This window comes from Pinus tabuliformis, chromosome J, assembly GCF_031772625.1.
Source record: "Pinus tabuliformis cultivar Carrire ecotype Pingquan chromosome J, CPIR1, whole genome shotgun sequence".
Lineage (NCBI taxonomy): Eukaryota > Viridiplantae > Streptophyta > Pinopsida > Pinales > Pinaceae > Pinus > Pinus tabuliformis.
The window spans coordinates 1,486,387,399-1,486,410,739 of NC_142295.1; positions in this window are offsets into that span (position 1 = coordinate 1,486,387,399).

Here is a 23,341-nt window from a genome sequence, read left to right on the forward strand (position 1 = left end):
TCAATCTTCCACGTACCCTGACTATCTGCTAATTTAGACAACCACTCGTGTAATTCACATGGAAAATAACAGAAGAAAATTTTATGCTCGTCGCTATACAGATATCTATTCAACCACTCTTCCTTGGACAGACGCGGACTCCTTTTTCCTGAGCCGCGAATTCGTGCAACTTTCGATCTATCCACTTATCAATTTCTTTCTAGGTTGGGAACCACTTAGTCGACATCACACATTCCTTAGATAGATCCCGGTCCTGACAATTGAACCATTTGTTGGATTGAGAGGTCCTAACCCAAGTTCAGAGTTAGCTACGCCAGCCAACAAAACCCTAATTGTTGGCCATTTTGGAAACAATTCGTGTAGCGCAAGCTGCAGTCTCACCCAAAGCAATATTGGGGGAAGATAGAACCAGGTTTTTGCATCCAGAGGTCAATGTGATGGGTTCATGTGGATTTTAGGGTTTCTTTCAGTCTTCGCAAACCCTAACCCTTAGAATATAAATTATTGCAGTAACACGCTAAAACATAATCTTAACCTTTGTGAAATGCTTTAAAAATTTATAACAGTAAGTAAATAAGTAGATCTGCTACTTTCGCACATCAATTAAGCATTACTTCTTATAAATTCAGAATAATAGAGTGAAAATATATGAACTTACAGAAATAAATATAGTCACATAGATACATAAGTAGAGATTCAAAATAATATTTTATTGATATAATCGTTCAGTTACAGACTCTTCTTCCCTACACACTCAGTTGTAGGAGCCCACACACTCAGCCTGCATACTTACCAAGGTCTCCGCGCACTCAGTTGCATGAGCCTTCCCTTCGCCTAAGTACAGGAAATAGACTTTCCTACCTTAGCTTACTTTCCCATACAATGATCTTCTATTATTGACTTATCTCCTAGACTCGCTATGACTCGTCTATATATAGCCTTCGTTCTTACAATACCATGGTTCGTGGACCATGTGAGGGTCACAAAACTCCCTATCTTCTAGAAAATTAAGGGCATAAATCCCCTTTTTACTCCTATGGCGTTCGCACTCTGCTCCCTCAAAACGGGAAGACTTTACAAGTATACCAAAACATATTACAAAACTTTACCCCAAGGGACCCTATCCAAACACTTCCTCTTGTTGCCCACTACAACACTTGCTCTATTCTCTACTTTCTCTGCTTAGGGCTCTCCATTGTTTCACCACAACACTACCCTTGCAACACTCTTCACCAATTCACATCTGATCGCTCTTCTCTCTCCGAAGTATGCTCACACACACCATTAGCTCAACGGAGGTTCACGATTTTGTTCTTGTGCTACTCTTGGCTTGATTTAGTCACTGTCACCATAAAATTTTCCCACACATGTACCCCAAGCATGGCACCCCATTCTTCTGTTGATATACAGTAACACTAGTTTATTCATTGCATTAAACTCATAAGGATGGGTAATGATTACTTCTCTGTCATACAACTGACTCTCTAGGTTGTGTATTAACTCTCAGTACCCCTTACATATTTCATAGAGGCCCCCCCATACTTCTTTATGGTTCGTAGAGATCTACTTGCACATTGTCATGAAGTCTCTATTTTTCATTTATTTACAATGCATGCACGACAGGTCTTCAACCATCAACCTTACAGTTTTTCATTCAAAACCACAACTATTGATTCCTACATCTTAATGGCACCTTGTACATCATATTAGAGCTTTTCATCACAGTGTTGTGTAGTGGTGTAACAATATGAAATAGCCGATTACCGACCTCTGATCAAGTCTAGCCCCTTTTCATTAGACCCCTGCTATATATCCACCATAGGACTTGGTTTGGTGAACGAGTGCCAATCATATCAGAGCCCCCTATATCAATGTTTTTCATTTGTGGGCAATAAGCCAGCAACCTGTTGTGGCCACCAACAACCCCCCTTCTTTATCTAGTATTAGCAATAACACTAGGTAAGAGGGGACCCTTAGTAAAAAATTCAAAAAATCAATTAAGACTCATGTATTTTACTCCTTAAAGAAACATCGTATCGCGCGAAGAAGGATAGGACATTTCCTTATGAGTAAAATATGATAAACTGCGAGATTGTGACGCGAACTCCATCGCATTGCATGCATTAAGAAACGCTCACGTTGGAAAACCTTAAAAAAATCGCCGATATGCGATATGCGATATCGCATATCGCAAAATTGCATGAAAAACACATAACGATTTAACGATTACAGCGATCTGCGATTTTGCGATACTGCGATCCGCGATCTTGCGATAGCGCGATCAACCAACCTTGCGATAGCACAGCACGATGAAATTGCGATAATGCGACCCTGCGAAATGCGATACTGCGATGCAAATCGCAGAAACATTCCATTGCAAATTTTCCCGACTCAATATTCAAGAAAAGTTTTCCATAAACCAAGAACTGGATATGCGCTTTAATGATAATTAATGAATTATATGCCAGTTGTTAGGAAATATGGTTTTGTGTTGTTCGAAGAGTCAGTTCACGTCAGGTGGCATGTTTTTGTACATCTGTAGAGTTTAAAGCTTTCCTGTCGATTTTTATTGTCATTACTCTTTCCTCACTTGTGAACTGCAGGAACGAAAAACAGAAGTTACACAAAGCGATGTGCAGGAAGCTATGAGGAAAAAGGGTAACGCTCCAATGTTCAAAGACAGAGAAAAGATGCCCTCATAAACAGATACCGCATGCAACAGAGCCGCAGATTCACAGAACGTTGCTGAGCCATCCATTACAAATCTTTCATTTACAGCCATGGTTGAATGAGTATTGAATGATGTTGATATCAACAGGCAGTTTAATGCTCAAGGTCAAGAGCTCATGAAAGCATTATTTTTGCAAATTTTGAAGCTTTATACCCGATGAAGAAAAAGGCGCTAAAAGAGAAAACGCATCAGAGAAGCCCGAATCAAAGAACAGAGGCAGTTTCCGATGTGATAATCGTGCATCGCTGAGAAAATTGTTCAAGAAGCAAAGCCTCTAACTCCTCAGTCACTTGTAAGCCCGAAAAATGCAAGAAAGCAATGGTAAAGAACAAACTAGAAACAGAAAGCTAAAGAAAAGGCAAAAGCGATTCAACTTGGTTAACCAAGTTGAACATGGATTATTACTGGGCCTACGCAGTAAAACCACATGATCAGAAGATGACTCTCAAGTATATCATCAATTTTGCTAAAAAAATGGTGCCAGCTCTTACCATTTCTGTTTGCTTAGCTCAAACAAAAGCGGAAGACAGTCAGCCGATTCTACCCAGGCAAATACTGAATGCTTGCAACATTAAGGAGCAAACGCAGAAATAGTTAGATATTAGATTTAATTTTTAGAAATAGTTTTGCTTAGAAAAAGGGCGGTCATTTAAACCGTATCCTGAATCTGTGTAATTAAGTTATTTATTTAGTAGTATTTAAACCCTTCTCATGCATTTAGAGAAGGGTCAAGAAATTTATCAAAAACTTGTCCTCAGAACATGCACTTTTGCACCCTCAGAGGAGGTTTTGGTGAATGCATGGATCAAGATTTGTTGATGTTTGCATTTGATATCTGCTACTGATGTTGCACTTCTGTACTCTTAGTGGATGTTAGAGCAAGGAGAGATAAATCATTATCGCTTGAAGCTTATGAGTAGGACTAGTCATAAATGGTACTTTTATCTCTTGACCATTTCTGCTTATAAGTTAAAGTGATATACAGTTTTTAGTTGTTTATGTATTATTGCATGAATGCCTGAGTTATCATTTGGCACTTTTGTATGGTGATAGCTATTTATTTATGCTTAATGTATGAATAGCTCATTATGCGATATGTTTTTCACAACTGTTTCATCTAACTTTTTATGCGAAGTGGTTCATCTTTATTGATTTCCTTTCTTATAATCGTTGAGTGATCTTTATTACCAGTTGTTATTTGAAATCTTTTTAGATCACATAATAGAAGAATTACATCCCGGGTTAGTATAGACTTAGATGTTACTGCTTATTAGATTACAATAGCATAGAATTAGATTAAAGTTTGAATTAGAATATCTTAAATAGGAACTGTTAGATCAGCAACATCAAATTCTACATAGACACACTCATAGATTGGGAAACTGGTCCCATTATCCCCAGTCGGACCCGCTATACCAAACGGATAAGGAGCTTCCAACCAAGGTCCAGATCGAGCGGGTATCCCCCTTGTTGTCGACCCGATTTTCGGAGCTTCAACATATTTGGCACTAGAAGGAGGGACTGAACTATGAATGGCAAGTAAATCCAAATCTGAATACCATTCTGAGAGTAAATTTCCCTCACCATCTCCCCCGACTTCTCCATTACACTTAAATCCAGAGTTAGAAGTCGCTCGAGTATCAACCGCTGCTACACACCCCGATATTTCTGAACAATCTACCATTGAATTTCCTGAAGTCGTATCTCTAATTCACAAACTTTAGCGATTTTCCATTTCTCCTCAAAGGTCTGATAAATCTCAAGGCAGCGTGACTTCGCAGTATAACCCTGCTCATCCCCTGACCAGGCTAAAGATTGAAAATTTTGGCGTTCAGCCAACCGAATTACCTCTTCCCACCAAGAAAAGAGCGAGGAAATCTCCTAGAGAGTCCGACAGCGAGACTCTTTCGTCAACATCGTACATTTCAAATTCTTCACCGCGAAGTCAACCATCCATGCCACCACTCCAGATCATCGTCCATCCGTCCACAGGAACCCCCACAACTCTTCCTCAATCATCTACAATCGTAGTATCCTCATCCTCCCAGCCACAGGGATCATCTTCTGCACTTTCCTCTGTTAGCAGTTCAACAATGGCCCAGTCTCCATGGAATAACCCTGGGGCAGTCTTAATGCCTGCACCCTTGAGTCAAATACTGGCCCATCCTGAGAAATGGCTGCCTAAATTTAATCCCAAGGCAGGCATGCTAGCAGAAGAGCACATAAACAACTTCATGCTATCCATTAATCTCAATGGGGTTACTAATGAAGATGTTGTTGTTCGGCTTTTTCCTTATACTCTGCAAGGAACAGCCGGGTCATGGTATTTTTCATTACCCTCCGGATCCATCACAAGTTGGTACATCTTCCAGGATCAATTCCTAACCAAGTTTGGTGATGACATGTCTACGGCAACGTTAATTAACGACCTATCCAACCTTAGAGCCGAAACTAGAGAGCCTATCAAGGATTTCAATTTACGTTTCAACAAAATTCCTACTGCTTCCCAGCCCAGCGAAGAAGTACAATGTGAATGGTATATCACCGCTCTACCATCGAACATAGCAATCTTCGTGGACAGGGCCAATAAAACAACCTTAGCTGATAACATGAAAGAAGCAATAGTAGTAGAGAAACGAATAACAGCCCTCGAAAAGAAATCCGCGATAGAGGAACGTAAATCCAAAAAAGTCACCTTCAAGGAAGACTCCAAGAAGAAACAAGTAAAAGATCCATTCGATTTGGAAGGATTGCAGAAAGTTCTAAAGACCATGTCCAATGAAATGGTCGACATCAAAAAGCAAGTAGCAGAAACTTCTCCAAAAAAGCCCTACAGAGATTTTAAAACAGGTCCTTCAATGGATTCAAAGCCACCCAATGCCATTTCAAATGCTGAATCTGAGGAAGAGGAAGAGGAAATTGCCACTGAAGGGCAGACTGATGACGAAGAAGTTGTGGAATTACAAGGAATGTGGGATTTCATCCTCCCACAAGAAGAAGATCAAGAAGTATTCCCAGTTAGCACACGAAGCAAAAATCAGCTTGATCCTCCCCAAACTATCCCTAAGCCAAAGAGCGCAAGCTCTGCAATAAAGGATAAAGTCGCAACAAAGAAAACGACATCTAAAGCGAATCAAACCAGCCCAGTCCAAACAGATGAAACAACTCCATCTAAAACACTGATAGTGTCGGATGAAATGGAGTACAATATTATAGAAGACATGAAAAAGACTAGGGCTAACATCACCCTTTACGAACTGAGCAAGTTAAAGCATCAACAGAAGATAATGATGAAAGAATTACATGTCGTGCCAGTTGCACCTTGACCTGCCGTTGTACTTTCTCAAGCTTCCCATAACACGGGAAGACCTCCAACTAACGCGATCAATAAGATTGATCCAAATGACATCGCTCTAATTGGAGGAAGATCAAGATCTCACAATCCCCCGTTTCTCCTTACTTATGAAATCTTCAACAAAAATGTGCACAATTGTTTGGTAGATTCTGGTGCTTCATCGAATATTTTACCCAAATCCATATGTGCCAAGTTAAGCGTTCAACCACAGAAATCTGTTGTGCGCATAGTTCAGCTAGATCGATCTCAAGTCGAAGTGATCGGCGAACTAAATCAAGTAACCATTAGGTTGTCATCCAACCCAAAGGTATGTCAAGTTATTGACATTTTAGTTGCTGACATTCCTGAATTCTATGGCTTAATTCTTAGCAGGGATTGGTCAGAAAAACTTCATGGATACTTCGCAACCGACTGGTCATACATGTGGCTGCCCTACAACGGTAAACCGAATCAAATAAAAGTTGAACGAGAACTACACCAGAAGTACATAGTAACGGAGCTAGAGGGGGAGAATGAACCAGTAGCGTATAACAGCAACATTATTGGCAATTACTTGGTAGATTCTTTCCTCGGTAATTTCAATGCTCATGCGTCACCCTATTTAGAACACTCTGTTTTGTCCCAAGTCGAAAATATTTCTCGAACTGATAGTTCGAAATGTATCAATTTTTTAGATAAACCTGTAAATAAATCTTTGTTTTGGAAATTATTTTTTGATGGTTCTAGATCTAACGAAGGAGCAGGAGCAGGATGCGTTTTGATTAGTCCAGAAGGAGATAAAATCATGCTCACATGCAGACTCGAATTCGATTGCACCAACAATACAGCAGAATATGAGGCTTTGGTCCAAGGCTTGTACAAAGCAATCGGGTTAGACGTCAAGTATCTTCAAGTTTTCAGAGACTCTGAGATTGTGGTTAAACAGGTACATAACACTATACATTGCTTATCAAGTCATTTAAAACATTATCAATCCTTAGTTCAAGATCTGACTGAGCATTTCATATCGTTTAATATTTCTTCAATCCCCAGACTCCAAAACGCAAGTGTAGACCTTTTGGCTAACGTAGCTTCTAAGCTTATTCCTTCCGAAGATTTCAGTCCAGATAGATTCTCAATAGAATTAATCTTTAGACCATCCATTCCTGATAACATCACAAATTGGAGAGTATTCAATGATGATCCTGATATTGTAAATTTCCTCACATCTAAAGGATCATACTCCAATCAAATAATTGACGAAGACCAGCACGATCGACAATTACAACAAGATAGCACTAACAATGCTATACCTAAGTCGGTGGTCAAGTTAGAAGACTTGTACGATTTGAAAGATCGGTTTAAGAGGTCTAGCAATTCAAAACTCCAAAGTTCAACCTTGAACTATGAATTAGTAAACCTAGGAACTGATGCTAAACCACAAAACATTAATCTAGGTCTCGGCCTAGCCCCTGAATAAAAACTAGCGTATATTCATCTTTTGAGACAATATAAAAATGTTTTTGCCTGGAATTATGATGAGCTGAAAACATACGACACTTCCATCATCCAACATACTATTCCCATGATCGATAATGAAAAACCTATCCAACAAAAGCTGAGAAAAATCCACCCCAATTTAGAAAATCAGATAAAAACTGAGCTCAATAAGTTATTGAAAGCCAGAATAATCTTTCCCGTCAGACATTCTAAATGGGTCTCCAATATGGTACCTGTTAGAAAGAAAAACGGAGATATTAGGATCTGCATTGAATTTCGAAATCTTAACAAGGCCTGTCAAAAAGATAATTTTCCTTTACCACCTATGGAACAGATATTGCAGGCAGTGGCAGGCTAGAATTAATGTCTTTCTTGGATGGATTTTTAGGATACAATCAAGTGTTGGTGCATCCTGATGACCAATTGAAAACCACATTCAGAACTAAATGGGGCACATACGCATATCGAAAAATGCCATTTGGTTTGATTAATGTTGGTGCCACATTTCAGAGAGCCATGGACATCGCATTCAAAGGTTTAGTCAATAAATCTGTAGTAATTTATTTGGATGATATAACAGTGTATTCGAAGAAACGAAGCGACCATCTTAAAGACTTGAAACAAATCTTTCAACGGTGTTTAAGGTATGGAATTTCACTTAACCCAAAGAAATATTTTTTCGCACTAAGTGAAGGGAAACTTCTAGGATTCATAGTGTCAAAATCTGGTATTCACATCGATTCCGACATAATCAAAGAAATTTATGAAATATCCTTACCTCATAACAAAAAATCCATGCAATCTTTCCTTGGTCAGATCAATTTTGTAAAGAGATTCGTTCCAGATTTTTCACGAATCGTGTCTCCTTTGCAAACCATGATTAAAAAGAACTCAAATTTTAAATGGGGCCAAGATGAACATGAAGCATTCAACCTGATCAAACAAGCTATTATTAATGCTCCATCGTTAGCAACTCCGAATTTTTCAGAGCCTTTTATTCTATATACATTTGCCTCAGATAAATCATATGCTGCGATATTAACTCAAGCAAATCAAGAAAAAGCGGAAGCACCAATTGTGTTTTTCAGTTCAAATTTACAGGGTGCTGAATTAAATTATTCAGACGTGGAGAACAGGCTTATGCCGTTTTCAAAGCAGTCAAATACTTCAGATCTTTCTTACTTAAAACCCATACTAAAATCATAGTATCATTTCCAGCAGTAAGGAATCTTCTAGTACAGAAGGATGTGGGTGAGAAAAGGGCCAATTGGGCTACTGCCTTATAGGAATATGACATTGAGATCAAACCAGCAAACATTGTAAGAGGTCAAGGCTTCTGCAAAATGCTGGCTGGAGCATCGCAAATTTCTGAAAATCCATTTGAAGAGGTACAAATGTGTGAGGTAAGCCTAAACGATGCAGAGTCATTATACGCTGATACCATTTATTATCTTAAGAACGGGTATGCCCCTTCACACCTCGATCATACTAAGAAAAGAGCTCTGAGGTTGAAAGCCAAACAATATCAGCTCATAAATGATATTCTTTTTAGGATAAATTATGATTATGTTCTTCTTAGGTGTCTTGAGAAATCTAAAGCTGAAAAAGTTTTGCAGGAACTCCACGATGGGCCGGCAGGCGGACACTATGCTGGAGATGCTACTGCACATAAAATCTTGTGCACAGGATATTACTGGCCCACGTTATTTAAAGACTCACACAGTTACGTGAGGAGATGTCAAGTCTGCCAAACTACTGCTGGAAGACAAAAGAAGCCATCCTTGCCACTACAGCCGGTAAACATCGAGCAACCTTTCAGTCAGTGGGGATTGGACATAATAGGTGAGATCGTTCCTCACTCTTCTAAGCAGCATAGATACATCTTCACAGCAAGACGGCTAATTCTGAAAATATCATTGAGTTCATAGATCAATTTATAATCACCAGGTTTGGATTGCCATCCGCTTTAATGTTTGATAATGCATCATACTTTTCTGGAAATGCAATGACTAAATTCGCACTTAAAAGAGGATTCAAACTTAAATATTCAGCCAATTACTACCCACAAGGCAATGGGTTAGATGAGTCAACAAATAAAAACCTAATCAGGATTATTAAAAGAACAAGTTGACCAAAATCATAAGAATTGGCACAAGGCTTTGATATATGCTTTATGGGAACACCGAATAACGCAAAAAGCTTCTATCGGCACTTCTCCCTCTAATTTAGTTTATGGGAAAAAAGTGGTTCTTCCAACTCATTTATCAATTCCCTCTTTGTCTTTAGTTCAATACATTGATGAAGTACCCACTTCCTCCTTACAGCTGAGACAAATGGAAATAGTTAAATTAGAAGAACAACGAGAACAGGCTAGCAAAACGCATGCTCATCATCAAGCACTCGTAAAATCCTCTTTTGATTCAAACATAATGACCAGAAAAGATTTTCAGACGGGAGATTTAGTTTTAAAGTGGGACAAGGCTCATGAAGAGAAAGGAAAACATACAAAATTTAAAAGAATGTGGCTTGGTCCTTTTCAAATTGTAGAAGTCATAGGCCCATCAACGTTTGTGTTACAGGATTTAGCAGGTAAGAGGGATCCTTTGCCTGTTAATGGACAAATTCTCAAGAAATATTTTCCATAGAAGATTATTCTTCTATTTTTGTAGAGTAGTTGTTTTTCTTTTTCATAATAAAACAAGTTGTGAGTAGTTACATTAGGCATTTACGAAAAAGACACCAATTCTCTTTCAGATTTTGAACTTTTCGCTTGTATAAATAGCAAATATTTTGGAAAACTGATCTTTAGTATTGATAGATACAATTAAAAACTCTAGCCTAGATATGATACTAGTTTCAACTTCAAAAAGTTTGATGAAAACAACCTTTAGTGAAGAAATTGTTTTATCTCAGTACAATGAAACGTATCAATAACAAAATAAAGATTCTCTGTAGAATAGCTATTTCCAAAAACTCTATTATTATCGTCCAGAGCTATCTTAAGGAAACAATGACTTCCTCCCTGCTAAGGAAATCACAATTTTCAGAGGAACAACCCAAGGATGCACTTTATCTTGAAGAATAAGAGGTCTCATCACGAGCCAGCTTATCATAATCACAGATATTATAACTTGCTGACTTTGCCAATACTGTACACCACAACAGGGCAATGACTCAAGATTGTTGCAATCAAAAGACAAGCGGTCTCATCACGAGCCAGCTTGTTCAGCAAAGTTATAAATCAAGTGAATGACTGTGTCATAATTTGGCTACCAAACCAAGACATTGTTCTTTAAGAATAAAAAGAAAATCAAAGCAATAAGTGTGGATATGGATTTTTCTTTGAAAGTTGTGTGCTGCCTTAAGTAGGATACAGGATCATTGTTGGGTAACAGGTAACCCTGTCGAGGCTATAAACGCCTACTGGCACCAGAGGCTCTACCTACGACAAATGAGCATATTTAAAACTGGTTTACAGAGAAGACTTTGTTTTATCTTTACAAAGACCAAGTAATGACTGATGTAAATACAAGGACTAGCCTGAGGAAGCAAATAATCAAAGTGGAAAATGGTTGAAACAAAATATCATTGACAGGTTAGAGCATAATGTACTTTATCTTTCCATAATAAAGTTTAATTTTCTGAAAATTTTTCTATTTTGGAAGTTTAGAAAATTGAATAGAAAAACAGAGATAACTGGTTCTTCCAAGTGAATCGACAATTGTTGTGGCCACCAACAACCCCCCTTCTTTATCTAGTATTAGCAATAACACTAGGTAAGAGGGGACCCTTAGTAAAAATTCAAAAAATGAATTAAGACTCATGTATTTTACTCCTTAAAGAAACATCGCATCGCGCGAAGAAGGATAGGACATTTCCTTATGAGTAAAATATGATAAACTGCGAGATTGTGACGCGAACTCCATCACATCGCATGCATTAAGAAATGCTCACGTTGGAAAACCTTAAAAAAATCACCGATATGCGATATCGCATATCGCAAAATTGCATGAAAAACACATAACGATTTAACGATTACAGCGATCTGCGATTTTGCGATACTGCGATCCGCGATCTTGCAATAGCGCAATCAACCAACCTTGCAATAGCACAACACGGTGAAATTGCGATAATGTGACCTTGCGAAATGCGATACTACGATGCAAATTGCAGAAACATTCCATCGCAAATTTTCCCGACTCAATATTCAAGAAAAGTTTTCCGTAATCCAAGAACTGGATATGCGCTTTAATGATAATTAATGAATTATATGCCAGTTGTTAGGAAATGTGGTTTTGTGTTGTTTGAAGAGTCAGTTGACGTCAAGTGGCATGTTTTTGTACATCCGTAGAGTTTAAAGCTTTCCTGTCGATTTTTATTGTCATAACTCTTTCCTCACTTGTGAACTGCAGGAACGAAAAACAGAAGTTACACAAAGCGATGTGCAGGAAGCTATGAGGAAAAAGGATAATGCTCCAACGTTCAAAGACAGAGAAAAGACGCCCTCATAAATAGATACCGCATGCAACAGAGCCGCAGATTCACAGAACGTTACTGAGCCATCCATTACAGATCTTTCATTTACAGCCATGGTTGAATGAGTATTGAATGATGTTGATATCAACAGGCAGTTTAATGCTCAAGGTCAAGAGCTCATGAAAGCATTATTTTTGCAAATTTTGAAGCTTTATACCCGATGAAGAAAAAGGCGCTAAAGGAGAAAACGCATCAGAGAAGCCTGAATCAAAGAACGGAGGCAGTTTCCGATGCGTGATTAGCGCCTAGCGCTAATCGCGCTTCGCTGAGAAAATTGTTCAAGAAGCAAAGGCTCTAACTCCTCAGTCACTTGTAAGCCCGAAAAGTGCAAGAAAGCAATGGTAAAGAACAAACTGGAAATAGAAAGCTAAATAAAAGGCAAAAGCGATTCAAAGGTAAACCAAGTTGAACATGGATTATTACTAGGCCTACGCAGTAAAACCAAATGATCAGAAGATGACTCTCAAGTATATCATCGATTTTGCTAAAAAATTGGTGCGAGCTCTTACCATTTCTAATTGCTTACCTCAAACAAAAGCGGAAGACAATCAGCCGACTCTACCCAGGCAAATACTGAATGCTTGCAACATTAAGGAGCAAATGCAGAAATAGTTAGATATTAGATTTAATTTTTAGAAATAGTTTTTCTTAGAAAAAACGCGGTCATTTAAACCGTATCCTGAATCTGTGTAATTAAGTTATTTAGTTAGTAGTATTTAAACCCTTCTCATGCATTTAGAGAAGGGTCCAGAAATTTATCAAAAACTTGTCCTCAGAACATGCACTTTTGCACCCTCAGAGGAGGTTTTGGTGAATGAATGGATCAAGATTTGTTGATGTTTGCATTTGATATTTACTACTGATGTTGCACTTCTATACTCTTAGTGGATGTTAGAGCAAGGAGAGATAAATCATTGTTGCTTGAAGCTTATGAGTAGGACTAGTCATAAATGGTACTTTTATCTCTTGACCATTTCTGCTTATATCTTAAAGTGAAATACAGTTTTTAGTTGTTTATGTATTATTGCATGAATGCCTGAGTTATCATTTGGCACTTTTGTATGGTGATAGCTATTTATTTATGCTTAATGTATGAATAGCTCATTATGCGATATGTTTTTCAAAACTGTTTCGTCTAACTTTTTATGCGAAGTGGTTCATCTTTATTGATTTCCTTTCTTATAATCGCTGAGTGATCTTTATTACCAGTTGTTATTTGAAATATTTTTAGATCGCATAATAGAAGAATTACATCCCGGGTTAGTATAGACTTAGATGTTACTGCTTATTAGATTACAATAGCATAGAATTAGATTAAAGTTTGAATTAGAATATCTTAAATAGGAACTGTTAGATCAGCAACATCAAATTATACACACACACACTCATAGATTTGGAAACTGGTCCCATTATCCCCAGTCAGACCTGCTATACCAAACGGATAAGGAGATGCCAACCAAGGTCCAGACCGGGCGGGTATCCCCCTTGTTGTCGACCCAATTTTTGGGGCTTCAACACAACCACAAACCTATGATCGTCGATCACCGATTTTTAACCTCCTTTCGCTTAGCCATTACCGCACACTTCTCACCATAGGACCAAGGGAGTTGACCAGCGGTTTGGCATTAATGCGCTAACTCTTTCAAATCTCTGTCGGGGGCCTTTAGTTCCCTTATAAAGTGTCACACTCTTGGTTTCTTTTCTTTCCTCTAGACCATGCACTTACCACATCGGAGCCCCTTATCAGTGATTTCCACTTTGTGACAATGTGTTTTCCATCACAAATCGTTGATTGCTGATTTTTTATTGCACCTCTGTTTAGCCCTAGCCCTTGGTTCCCTTAAGCCTTCGCGACCACCTGCTATCCCGCATCCTGGTGAAATTTCATTGTGGCACATGAGCCAACCATTGCAAACCTCTGATCGTCAATTGTCGAAGTGACGTCATCTCATGCCACATGGCATCTTCTGACCAGTGACACATGTCACTCAGATATGGCCCATTAGGTCATCCATAAACACCAAAATAGCCTGCCACGTGTCCCTCTGTACCGTGACGTCATGCTGATGCAAGCAGCCACATGTCCCTTATCAGAACCAATCAGATCCTGCCACTTGTCCTCATTGGAGCTCCTCTGATGCTACCTTCTATCCTTATTAGAACCAACCGGATTCCTCCATTTGTCATTCCTGGAGGAGAGAGAAAGAGGCCTCGCCTACTTTGGTTTTTCACCAAATTCCTTTGTATTTTCCTTTTTGGCGTTCTCGACAGTTTAACAAAGAATGCACAGTCTCAGCTTATACCCCGAGATTGTGAGACCTCCAACATGTGGGATCACCGATATGCAATTCATTGGGGTCTCTAATATGCAATTCGTTGGGACCTATGCACCAAGCCTTAAATCCCTCGATCATTGATATGTCAGGACCTCCGATCTCCAATATTCCTCACTGCATAAGGCTTGAACCATCCTGAAATTCAACATGCCATATCTCTCGAATCACAAGTCCATTTTTGGACTTCCACATACCATTCGAAAGCTCTTCCAGAGAAATTTCCAGTGAACAGAGTTTGATTAGCCACTAAGCCCATCTTCTACCTCAAAATATGGCTCCAAAGTCTCTACATAGCTGGAATCACAACCACCAAGGCATGAAGCCCCATCATCAAGCTGAGCCTTGTTTGACATCAATGCCAACACATACACATCTAGCCACCTTCATACCATCAAATGTCCAACAAGCATTACTTAACTATGAAATTTTTTTCTTTAAAATATGTTTTTTAACCGAAAAAAATTGATACAATATGTGCCTCTACGCCACAAGAAGAGGCCAAATGAGAAGTAAAATTAATTGATTGGCCGCAAGAAAGTAGTGTAGGGCCGACAAAAATCCACCTTTATTAAAACTATAGGTTTGATATGTTTTGATGCCTTGGTTTATGTGCAAGGATTAATATAAAGGGGCATTTCGATTACTATAGTCTCTGCTGCCTTATGGGATAGACTAATGAGGAAAAGAAAAATAAGAAAACTATTCTGACAATCAAGTTGACATTGGCTAGTGGACTATCTGTATTTAGTCTGCAACTCAAATTATAACAACCAACCATCCAAATTAGGTAGATGCAATATGCTTTAAATTAAAACGCATAAAAGTTGTCAACGTCAGTGATAAATGCACATAATGGTGAGTAAAATTTGAGTAGATTTAATAGTGAAAATTATGAATTTTTTTAGGTTTAATATTGAAAAACATGTAATTCCTATGAGGTTATATTTTCAAATTCAAAATAATATGCCTCTTTAACTTAGTAAAATGTAAAAGTGATTTTCCTGTCCACCAAGGAATTTATTTAAATAAAAAATATTATAGGATTATCTATTTTGGAATAGTACTTTTAGGATTTTAATTTAATTATCAATCATTATTAGGTGGATAGTACATATGTAACCTCCACAAGATTGTTAGTGGTAAACACACTTAATGGTGAGTACAATTCGAGTAGGTTCAAAAGTGAAAAATATGAAAATTTTCAAGTTTAATAATGAAAAACATGTACTTCATAAGAGGTTATATTTTCAATTTCAAAATAATATGCCTCCTTAACTTAGTAAAATGTAAAAGTGAGTTTCTTGTCCAACAAGGAAATTTCTTCAGATAAAAAATCACATACATCAATTTAATTAAGTTTATAGGAGTATCTAAATTGGAATAGGACTTTTAGGATTTTAATTTAACTATCAATAATTATTAGGTGGATGGTAGGAATTGAACCTCCTCAAAATATTTTACAATATTCTTAAAAAACAGTATAGACCAATTTTAATCACAGATCCAAGAGAGATCAAATCTTTTGAGGTGCAAATTTTTTAGAGTGAAAAACTTGAAAAAATAATTGCAACTGTGAAAATTAGGCCCCTTGCCATATATATTTATAATGCATAATTTCACACCTCCAAAATCCCCCTGGCCACTTGGATTATGTAAACTACTAGTATAGATCTACCAAGAGTCGAGAGGGATAAAATCTCATTATATGAAAACCTCTTTTTATAATGCACAACTTGAAAAAATATTTACACATCAAGGGATTTAATCCCTTTTAGTGCTTGATAAATGGTTTTTATCTGTCTCTATATAGATCATGTGTAATTTTTCATTGTTTATATTGTATTTTTGAATAAATTATTATTATTAATATTTTATATTAAAATTTGTATGAGTTAAACATTTTCCTCTTATTAAAATTAATTAAATTATTTTACCTTTAATTACTTGTTCCCTTCCGACATTGAAATAATTAGGGTTTAGGGTTTCGGGTTTAGGTTTTTACCTTTATTTACTTTAATCAATGTTTTTAAAAACAATTCGATCCAACTCTGACTCCGTTGATTCAATCGATCAGAACCCCCTTCTGATCTAACTCTAACTGAGGACTCATTCGGTATCGAACCAGTCCAACTTGAACCAGACTAGTCGAGTGCTAGTGCTACTACTTCTACAGTTGTGATTGGAGATATTGATGAAGATGAGGAGGAGACATGGGTTTCCCAATCTAACTCCAATTTGGAGTTTGATCTAGATGACGTTACCATTTCTAACAGTAGTGATCAATGATGATTGATCATTGATCATGTTGATAAATGAGATAGTATTATGTATTAGTGACTTGTAGTCCTATAGTTGTATTTTTTTGTTGTAGAGGTAATTTAGAGCCTCCTTGGTTATGTGCTTTTGTTCTAATCTCCATATATTACATGCATAATTGGACAGTGCACTAGGAGCCATTTTGAAATAATAGATATATTCATGAGCATACTTTGATCATATGTTGTCTTCTCTCTATTACTCTAATGTTTTGAATTTGTAAACATGAATGAAAATCTTAAAATTACGTCTTTTCGTTAAAAATTAAATATTTGATGTACTAGTTACAAAGACTGAATCATTGGAATCAACTCAACTGAGTCAATTCTGAGTCTGAGTCTGAGTCTGAGTTGACCCTCGGTGGGTTCCAAGTTTGAGTTCGAGTTTTAAAACATTGATTTATATAGATAAATAGTTCATATTTAAATATATTAGTTAATATGATATTCAAACAATTTATTTAATTTTTAAAGCTTTTTTAAATTTTAATTGCTTTATCTCTGTAAAGTTATATAAAACCATATTATTTAACTTACACATCAAATTTTTTATTTATTACTTGAAAATTAAATATCAACGAACCAAGTAAGCATAATGAGAATGTGATTATTAATGTTTTATAATGATTTTAATTAAAAACTAACCAAATATGTATAATCATTTATGTTTTTATTATAGCGGACAATGTTTTTCCTTTAAAGTAATTTTTTAAGGGACACATGTTGAATCCAAGCTAAGCATGGAAGGAATTACACATCCCCATCATATTAGATTGTAGAATGAGCCTCTTGGCTCAATATAGCTTAAGCTTTCATTTTTGGATTTCATACAAAATTGATTGAAAAATATACGTGAAAATGGGCCAAAAAGAAAAATAGTGAGACTACTTGAAATGTTTTAACTATAAGTTTTTTTTCAATTGTTATATATATATATATATATATATATATATATATATATATATATATATATATAGATAGATAGATAGATAGATAGATAGATAGATAGATAGATAGATAGATAGATAGATAGATAGCAGACAATTATTTTCCATTAAAGTAATTTTTTAAGGGACACATGTTGAATCCAGGCTTAGCATGGAAGGAATTACACATCCCGTCATTTTGGATTGTAGAATGAGCCTCTCAACTCAATATAGCTTAAACTTTCATTTTTGGATTTCATACAAAATTGACTGAAAAATATACGTGAAAATGGGCCAAAAAATAAAATAGTGAGACTACTTGAAATGTTTTAACTATAAGATTTTTTTCATATATATATACACACACACACACACACACACAATGAAACATTTTATCTATTATTCACATTGGATTTTTTATCATTACTTATATTTTTTAAATGTTATAGTAATTTTATATTAATAATTTAAATGAATTACAAATTTGGCTCCTATTAGTTTTATTAGGAAATAATTGAACTTTTTTTACTTTCAATTACTTATTTTCTTTATAAATTGAAATAATTTATTATGATTAACAATAAATAAATAAAAGTATACTCTTTCCTTATATACATGCTTATGAAATAGATCTTGAAATAAACTAGTTAGTATATATGTTCAAATGATCTATTTAAGTGTTGTATTAAAATATTTATAAAAAGTATATAATTATACATCTTTCTCACAGTCAAAAGTGAAAATATATGGGTTTTTTTTTACTTTGGTTATTCCATCTCTCTAAAGATAACATGAAATTATGTTACTTGACATCAAAATATTTTATTTATAGTTGTGGTTGTTGTTGCGACAACAAACCTCCAAAATTTTTGTCTTATTCAATTTTGGAGCCTACATATGTTTTCATGAGTCATCGCTTCAATCTATCTTGTGTCATCTTGTCATTTGTTCATGTTTTCCTAAGTGATGACCATCCTTTCTAAGTGTCGCTTTCCTCCTAGGAAAAAGTTTCCTAAGTGTCGCCTTCTTATCTTTGGAATGTCATATTTCTAAAGATAGGAAAAGCTATAGATTTTCTTTGACTTAGTGTTAACTTTCTTCACTCAACATGAACACCACACAAAAGCAAGAAAGTGCAACTTTTTCTCCTAGAGAAAGCACACTTTCTAAAATTAGTGATTACACATGCACTATCAAGAGCAGGGAAAATTTTAAGAAACCCCTCAAATGTATATGTATGGGTGAATCGCCATGGTATATAGAAAAATGTATAGGCTATTTTTTCATTGATATAATATGCATATATAATTTTTTGGCGAATTTTTCACTAGTTTATATGGTATTACAAATTTTTGGCTAATATTTTAAAAAAATAGAAAACGTTGTAAAATGTTGGTGATTTTGTGTTAATGTATAAATACATATATAATAATAAGAAAATTATTTAGTTAAATTATAATATACTAATTTTCCATATTTTGGAAAAGAAAAATCATGAGTAATGTTGCTTTAGGTTCTTATTATACACTATTGCAAATATTTTTGAATGTTTTTATCATGTTTTACCACAAAGGTCTTACCACATCCCAAGCAGGAAATAGTTGGAAAGACACCCCAAAGGCATGTGATGTTCAAGTAAAGAAATTATTTTGCTCAAATTTGTTCTTGATGCATCTAGATAACTCAATCATATTTAATGTAATTCATATTTTGTAGGATTCACAAGAAAATAAGGTTTATGAATAACTATATCAAAATCATGAATATTTACATCAAATTCTTTTGTTTTCTCATACATCACTTTTCTAAAAGGTAGATACTTCTCCAATTCCTTGAGTTCAAATAAAACAACAACTCTATATTATGGTTCTTCCTTGTCATATGTAGGTTTTTCACCTAATTTTTGGATCATAACTATTGTAGTAGTTGTTGCACTTTATTCTACAGTTGACAACTCTAATAATGTTGAATTGGTAAACAATTATTTGAGATCACGCAAAATGAAAAATGAAAAATAATGGAAGATAAATATGTATTGAAACTTAATTTCCTACACAATGAAAAAAGAAAGAAGGTAATGACACAAACTCATTAAAAGACTATAGTTGGTGAGTTAAAAAATATAACACAAATATCAACAATAGTCTCTACATGTTTATTACTTCAGAAAATATGTCACAAAACAATCATCATCAAGGGATTTTCACTTCAAGAATGGTAGTGCACTAAACAGTCTATCATTCTCATCTAATAACATGTGATGTTTTTTTTTTGTATTAGAATCAAATTATAATTCCATTAGATGAATGTCAGTCTCATGATAATAGGACTTCTATGATGAAGACATAGGATCCTAGTGCAGAGAGCATTTTTCTCTTTAGTTAACTAAGCAGATCTCATTTTCCTTCCTTAACAAACAATAAGTATTTTCAAAGAAAACATAAAATAAACATAGTAGATTATAAAAGGTGAAGATTCCTTTGTGACACCACAAAAGGAAAGGAAAAAAAACTTTCCTTAAATAATCAAATATATAAAGAAAAAAAAATTATCTTTTATGGATCAAATTTCTCGTAATGTCTGCATTATTCTTTATACGATTTAAAGATCTTTTCCATTCCTTGGAGCCCATTTTCTTCTTTGATGGTTAACTCCCTTCTGTTACCTTTATATTCTCTTTTCATTACTAAACTCACTTCATATTTTATTTATTTGTTTTTCCTTAATGATGGGTGGAGTGTCCACTCAAATATTGGGCATTTCAAATATTGACACACAATTTATTCCAAAAAAATATCAACAATGGCTGAAAATGTTGATGAAGTTTCTTATGATAGAAAATCTTGTGAAAAGGATAAATGTGATAGGATTCTTGTCAATAGGTTGATTAAGGGATCATGTGAGTTGCCACGAGACATCAACTGAGCAAGTAACGCCAAGAATGTTGAAGGAAACTATCCAAGTATGAAAATTAATCATGCCAACATATATGACTTGAAATGATTGGAGTAAGGATTCCTTCAGGCATACTTTATATATTCATTTATTTTTTATGATGGAATACATGTATGATAATGATACCTATGTGGGATATAATGAAGGAAGAAGCTTTTTGTATGGCAAGATTGTTATAATCCTTTTGATTCAACCATGAATTAGTATCTCATGATCGGGTCACATGACAATGAGTGAATGGGTAACATAATCATGTTATGAATTTGTATAACACATGAAAGTGAATTCCAATAGAGCTAATGTGTAATACCATATTGTTGATGGATATGGAAGGATATAATATTGCACAACTGTCCAATTGTCTCCCTGCTTATATTGGTGTTGTAGAATTTAAACTTCTTGCAAATAATGAGGAGCACATATAGAGGATAGGGTTCCTAAGGTAATATTGAGTAGAGAAGGGAAGTTCCTTGTAGGAATCCTAAGGTATAGATGGGATGTGACTAGATGATGTTGTAGGAATTTACAGGGTAAGTTCCTCGACAGAACACCAAAGGACACCGCTCACAAACAGATCACAGATCAATACACCAGTATTTTTGACGTGGTTAAAGCCCTCAAAGAGGGAAACGGTCCACGGCCTAAGCCAACGTGGCCACTTTAGGCAATATATTAATAAAAACAATGAAAATTTACATAAGCTTCTCTCATGAACGGTTACCCTACAAATGACCCTCCATGCTCTTTAAATAGAGATCATGGACCAATCGGGTGTTAAGCCACGGATCAAGTGTCGGTAATACCGAGGAGAGAATGAACCGTCTTATCACTACATATCGTGACCGTCAGATTGTAAGTTACAAAATGTACATAGTAAAGAAACACACTTTACCTAACTCTATACTAGACCAAGTTATACTTAACTTTTCCCTATGTGTCGGAATATCCCAACATCCCCCCTTAAGAACAACTTGGGATAGGATTGAAGGATGTACAAATATGACACAATAGGAGAAGGAAGGAGGCACTAGAGCCTATCCCCCCTTAGTGACAACTTCCTGAACTCCAACCATAAATCAAAGTTTAGTAAACTTCGCCTCTGTGAGAGCCTTTGTAAAGATGTCTGCAACTTGATCATCTGTTGAACAATATTGCACTTCAAGAACATGGCCATGAATGAGCAGTTCAATGTGTTTGCTGCGCTGACGTTGGACTGGATCTTTGCATAGTTGAATGGCACTTTGATTATCACACCAAAGTGTAGTCGGATGTTGCTGCTGAAAGCCAAACTCTGACAGGATCTGACGAAGCCACAAGGGTTCCTTACTAGCTTCTACGGCACCACGATACTCTACTTCTGCTGAAGAAAGAGAAATGGCACCTTGTTTCTTGCAAGCCCATGTAATAGGTCCTGAACCAAGAGTGAACACATAACCTGCAGTAGACTTCCGATCATTAGGGTCACCAACCCAATCGGAATCAGTAAAACCAACCAATAGAGGAGCTTCTTCGGCACTATAATGAATCCCAAACTGAACTGTACCTCGAACATAACGAAGTATTCTTTTAGGTGCTTTCCAATGACTTTCATGTGGGTTTTGCATAAACCGAGCAACAAGGCCAACAGCAAAGGAAAGGTCAGGACGAGTATGGGTTAGATACAAAAGTTTTCCTACAAGTTGACGGTATAAGGTAGCATCAACTTCAGGAGAAGTACATGTGACTGAAAGTTTGATTCCAGACTGAAAGGGAGAAGGGGCTGGCTTATAGTCTTCCATGTGAAAATGGCGTAGAATATCACAGGAATACTTGGACTGGGAAAGGGAAATACCTTCCTTGGATTGCAAGACTTGAAGACCAAGAAAATAATGTAAGTGTCCTAAGTCTGTCATTTCAAACTTCCTTTTAAGGCTAGACTTCACATGGTTTATAAGGTTGGGATCACTACCAATCAGGATAAGATCATCAACATAAAGAACAAGAATGATAAGAGACTTGCCCACTTTCTTGGTGTAGACAATATTGTCAGAATGACACCTAGAAAAGCCATTTTCTAAAAGAAAGTTATCCATTTTGGCATACCAAGCTCGAGGAGCTTGCTTGAGACCATAAAGGGATTTCTTAAGCCGACATACAAGGCTGGAGTCTGTTTGTATAAAGCCAATAGGTTGTTCCATATAGATTTCTTCATGCAAGTCCCCATGCAAGAAGGCAGATTTAACATCCATCTAATGGACTTCCCATTTGAAAGAGGCGGCAAGGGAAAGAACAAGGTGGATAGAGTTCATTTTGGCAACAGGGGAGAAGGTTTCACTGTAGTGAATGCCTTCAACTTGTGAAAACCCCTTAGCAACAAGACGAGCTTTATGTTTATCAACTTTCCCATCTGGTCCATACTTGGTTCTGTAAACCCATCTGCATCTAACAAGTTTTCGTCCCTATGGTAGAGGAACAAGATCCCATGTATCATTTGCCAATAATGAATGATATTCTTCATTCATAGCTGCTTCCCAATCTGGATGGCCTGAAGCTTCTGCAAAGGTGTCAGGATCATAATTCACTGAAGCTTGAGCCAGTAAAGAAGAGGCTCTATCAACTGAGAACGTGTACGTCGCTGATCTGTAGGATCACCGGCAAGATCACCTACTGCATCCCGAGTAGCACGGACCCATTTTGGAAGCTGAGGAGCTGAAGGGGGATCCTGAGAA